At 37.9% G+C, this 5,648-nt stretch overlaps 1 pseudogene; it reads right to left on the bottom strand.

Moving 5' to 3' along the window:
* Positions 1 to 231: 231 nt before the first annotated feature.
* Positions 232 to 426, bottom strand: LOC131822449 (U4 spliceosomal RNA; annotated as a pseudogene).
* Positions 427 to 5,648: the final 5,222 nt, after the last annotated feature.

The raw sequence follows: 5,648 nt of genomic DNA, 5'->3' as shown, positions 1-5,648 counted from the left end.
ACCATGTATACAGTAAAAAATCCATGTATAATTTTTGACTCCCCCCAAATTAAGTACTAATAGACTACTGTTGACCAGAAGCCAACACACATTTTTGTGTTGTATGTATTCCATACTCTATTCTTACAATAAAGTAATCTAGAGAAAATAAAATGTTATTAAAATCACAAGGAGGCAAAAATACATTTTTACTACTGTCTGTATACCTACTGAAAACAATATGCATGTAAGTGCACCTACACATTTCCAAATATGTATGTTCAAGGGTCAACTATAATTTCAAACTATTTTATGTTTACTTACAAGCCCAGTCCCCTTTCTCTTTGCTTCTCAATTTTTAATCTGATTTGAATTGGAATGTTTAATTAGCAATCATCACGCCTCGGATAAACCTCATTGGCTACGATACTGCCACTGTGCAAAGCTGAATTGGAATGTTTAATTACATTTTAATTAATATTTAAAAAATCTCCTTAGAAATAAAAGCTTGAGACCAGATAGAGTCACTGGTGGATTCTACCTAGCATATAAAAAAGAATTAATAACAATACTTCTTAAATTTTTCTAGAACACTGAAGATGAAGGAAAACTTCCAAACTCATTTTATGAGGCCAGTATTACCTGAAGCCAGAATACTGAAGCCAGAAAAGAACATGTTCAATAGAGATGAAAAAATTCTCAACAAAATGCTGGCAAACTGAATTCAAGAGTGCATGAAAAGAATCATACACCATGATCAAACAGGATTTATCCCTGGGATGCAAGAAAGGCTCTTGATGCAAATCAGTAAATGTAATACAACTCATATCAATAAATGCATAAAAAGCATTTGACAGAATCCACAACCTTTGCTGATAAAAATGCTCAACAAATTGGTTTAGGAGTGTATTTTAATATAAAAAGTTTCTATATGACAAGGTCGCAAATACCATCATACACAACAGTGAAAATTTAAAAGCTTTTCTTCTAAAATCACATACAAGACAAGGATGACCACTCTTACCACTCTTATTCAATATAGTAATGCAAGTCTTAACCACAGCGAGTAGGCATGAAAAAGAAATGAAAATCATCCAGATCAGAAAGTAAGATAAAAAAACTACCTGTTTTCAGATGACATGGCTTTCTGATGGAAAAAACCATAAAGATTCCACCAAAATAATGAATGAATTCACCAAAGATGTTGGGTACAGATTCAATATATAAACACCAGTATGTTCACTTACACTAATAAAGGACTATTTGAAAGATAATTAACAATGCAATCTCAGGAGTAGGAAGATACTGGTGGAGTAGGAGGACCTTAGGTTTGCCTCATCCCACAAACACAGCTAGATAGGTATCAAATCATCCTAAGCACCACGGAAAGACCTGAAGACTGACAGAACAAATCCCACAACTAAAGGGAGAGAAGAGGCCACTTCAAAGAAGGCAAAGAGTGTGCAGATATAGTTTGGGGAGGCATGGATCATGGCTACTGAGGATGGGATGGATCAATGGTCATGAATAAGGAAAAGAGAGAGAGAGAGACACATAGAGGAATGCACAAGAAGAAGGGTTCACCAAAGCCACTGGCTTGAAAAACAAGAGGGTTGAACTTTTGTGAGTTCTTGCAACCACTGGGGCTTAAAGCCTGGAATTTTGACAGTCAGTGGGGCTTGGCTGGCATTGAGCCTGGAAAGTGCTGAACTGCTCCTGGAGATAAGGTAGGTAAAATTATGGAGGCAAAGAGCACAGAAACAATAATCTGAAGAAGGCCTAGGTCACAGAATGGAGAGATTATCCACTCTTCTTGAAGCATGTCCATGAGAGGTATCTTTGAAGGAGACATCTCTCCAGGAAAAACGAGCTAGCAGTGCCTTTTCCCTTCTACACCCCTCAGCATAAACACAGAAGCACTTGTGGGAAACAGTACAGATTCAACACTGCATAATTTCAATACAATAAGCCCCACACTGCTATACTCCAATGGAAATGCCCATCCCAGTTAGGCTGCCTCAGTCCCAGCAAGGGGAGCTTTTTCTCCAAAATATCAGCAGAAAACGGTACCCATACCATGTCTTCGAACCAGAAAGATTTTCAGGGCCTCAATTCCAGTAGAGGTGGTGAAAGGTCTCATTTTACAAGCAGACTAAAGGACACATAGTTAAAAATTACCACTTTCAGTCAAGGTACCAAACACTGCCCAGAAAAGTAGAAAAGGAGCCTCTGCAGATGACTGGCCTGAAGGATAGAGCATCCAGAACACATAGCTGAGTGCATGCAGGACATACTAGAGATACAAGCTGAAACACCAGGCCCTGGGAATTACATTATCACTTCTTCACAAGATCATTAGTTTCAGGGGCAAGAGACAAAACTGGATTTATTAACACATAGTAGAAGGCAGAGACTTAGATAAAATGCCAAGAGGAATTTATCTCAAATGAAAGAATAAAATAAGGCCAAGGCCAGATAACTAAATGAAAGAGATATAATTATCATGCCTGATGGAGAATTTAAAGCAACAATAATAAGGATACTCAGTGGGCTTAAGAATAGAAGACACCAATGAGACCTAAAAGAGAGATAAAAGGGTTAAAAAAATCAATCAAAGATGATGAGTGCAACAAACAAAATTGGAAACAATCTTGAAGTAATGAACAGCAGTCTTGATGCAATGAGCAACAGAGGAAGGAATTAATGAGCTACAAGACAAAGTAATAGAAAGAAACTGAACAAAAGAAAGAAAAGAATTATGCAAATTGAGAATACACTGAGGGAAATCAGTGACTCCATCACACATAATAACATTCATATTATACAAGTTCCAGAAGAAGAAGCGAAAGAAAAGGGGGCAGAAAATTTATTTGACAAAATAATAGTTGAAAACTTCCTTGATCTGGGAAAGGAAACAGACATCCATGTACAGGAAGCAAAAGAACACCCATAAAAATCAGCATAACAGGCCAACACCAAGACATATTGTAATTAAATTTGCAAACTATACTAATAAAGAAACAAATCTTGAAGGCAGCAAGAGAAAAAGAAGGCAGTTACTTAGAAGAGAAAATCCCTAAGTCTAGCTGGAAATTTCACAACAGAAACCTAGAACACTAAAAGGAAGTGGCATGATTTATTCAAAGTGTTAAATGGGAATAAACTGTATACAAGAATACTGTATCCAAAAGGCTATAATTCAGAATAGAAGGAGAGATAAAGAGTTTCCCTGACAAACAAAAACTACAGGAGTTTGTGACCAATAAACCAGTCCCGCAAGAAATATTAAAAGTGGGGGAAATTGGAGGGGCAGATGAACTATGAGAGACTGTGGACTCTGAGGAACTAATTACATGCCCCAGAATTCATTGCTTATGTACCACATCCAGTGTTCCATGCAATACATGCTCTCCCTAATACCCACCACCAGGCTCACCCAACCCCCCATCCCCTCCCCTCCAAAACCCTCAATTTGTTTCTCAGAGTCCACAGTCTCCCATGGTTTGTATCCCCCTCCAATTTCCCCCAACTCACTTCTCTCCATCTCCCAATGTCCTCCGTGTTATTCCTTATGTTCCACAAATAAGTGAAACCATATGATAAATGACTCTTTCTGCTTGACTTATTTCACTTGGCATAATCTCCTCCATTCACATCCATGTTGATACAAAAGTTGGGTGTTCATCCTTTCTGATGGAGGCATAATACTCCATAGTATGTGTGGACCACATCTTCTTTATCCATTCATCCATTGAAGGGCATCTTGGTTCTTTCCACAGATTGGCGACTGTGACCATTGCTGCTATGAACATTGGAGTACAGATGGCCCTTCTTTTCACTACATCTGTATCTTTGGGGTAAATACCCCATAGTGCAATTGCAGGGTCATAGGGTAGCTCTATATTTAATTTCTTAAGGAATCTCCACACTGTTTTCCAAAGTGGCTGCACCAAAAGTGTAAGAGGGTTCCCCATTCTTCACATCCTCTCCAATACATGTTGTTTCCTGTCTTGTCAATTTTGGCCATTCTAATTGGTCTAATGTGGCATCTCAATGTGATTTTGGTTTGAATCTCCCTGATGGCTAATGATGAACATTTTTTCATGTGTCTGTTAACCACTTGTATGTCTTATTTGGAGAAGTGTCTGCTCATGCATTCTGTGCATTTTTTGACTTGATTATTTGTTTTTTTGGGTGTTAAGTTTGAGAAGTTCTTTATACACCTTGGATACCAGCTCATTATTTCTAATGTAATTTGCAAATATCTTCTCCCATTCCATGGGTTGCCTCTTTTTTTTTTTTAAGATTTTATTTATTTATTAGAGAGACATTACAAGTAGGCAGAGAGGCAGGCAGAGAGAGAGGGGGAAGCAGGCTCCATGCTGAGTAGAGAGCCCAATATGGGGCTCGATCCCAGGACCCTGAGATCATGACCTGAGCTAAAGGCAGAGGCTTTAACCCACTGAGCCACCCAGGCGCCCCTGGTTGCCTCTTTTTTTGTTGTTGTTGACTGTTTCCTTTGCTGTGCAGAAGCTTTTTATCTTGATGAAGCCCCAAAAGTTCACTTTTGCTTTTGTTTTCTTTGCCTTTGGAGATGTCTTGGAAGATGTCTTGGAAGAAGTTGTTGTAGCCAATGTCAAAGAGGTTACTGCCTATGTTCTCCTCTAGGATTTTGATGGATCCCTGCCTTACATTGAAGCCATTCATCCATTTCGAGTTTATCTTTGTATATAGTGTGAGAAAATGGTAGAGTTTCATTCTTCTATACATAGCCGTCCAATTTTCCCAGCACCATTTATTGATAAGACTGTCTTTTCCATTGGACAGTTATTCCTGAATTGTTGAAGATTATTTGACCATAGAGTTGAGGATCCACATCTGGACTTTCTACTCTGTTCCACTTGTCTGTTTGGCTGTTTTTGTGCCAGTACCATGTTCTCTTGGTGATCACAGCTTTGGAGTAAAGCTGGAAATCAGGCAATATGATGCCCCCAGCTTTGTTTTTCTTTTTATCATTTCCTTAGCGATTTGGGGTCTTTACTGGTTCCATACAAATTTTAGGATTGTTTGTTCCAGCAGTTTGAAAAATTCCTGTGGAATTCTGATCAGGATAGCATTGAAAGTATAGATTACTCTAGGCAGTATAGATATTTTAACAATGTTTATTCTTCTAATCCACGAGCATGGAATGCCTTTCCATCTTTTTGTATATTCTTCAATCTCTTTCATGAGTGTTCTGTAGTTTCTTGAGTACATATCTTTACTTCTTTGGCTAGGTTTATTCCAAGGTATCTTATGGTTCTTGGTGCTAAGGCAAATGGAATCTATTCTCTAATTTTCCTTTCTATATTTCTATATTTTCACAGAAAGCAACTGATTTCTGTGTATAGATTTTATATCCTGCCACATTACTGAATTACTGTATGAGATCTAGTAGTTTGGGGGCAGAGTCTTTTGGGTTTCCCATATAAAGTATCATATCATCTGTGAAGAGAGAGAATTTTACTTCTTTTTTGTCAATTTGAATACCTTTTATTTCTTTTTGCTGTCTGATTGCTGTTGCTAGGACTTCTACTACTATGTTGAACCACAGTGGCAAGAGTAGGCATCTTTGTTGTTTTCCTGATCTCAATAAGAACACTGTCAGTTTTTCCCCATTGAAAATGATA

This window comes from Mustela lutreola, chromosome X, assembly GCF_030435805.1.
Source record: "Mustela lutreola isolate mMusLut2 chromosome X, mMusLut2.pri, whole genome shotgun sequence".
Taxonomy (NCBI): Eukaryota; Metazoa; Chordata; class Mammalia; order Carnivora; family Mustelidae; genus Mustela; species Mustela lutreola.
The sequence above is the reverse complement of the archived record's forward strand: the minus strand, read 5'-3'. Positions and strand labels throughout refer to the sequence as shown.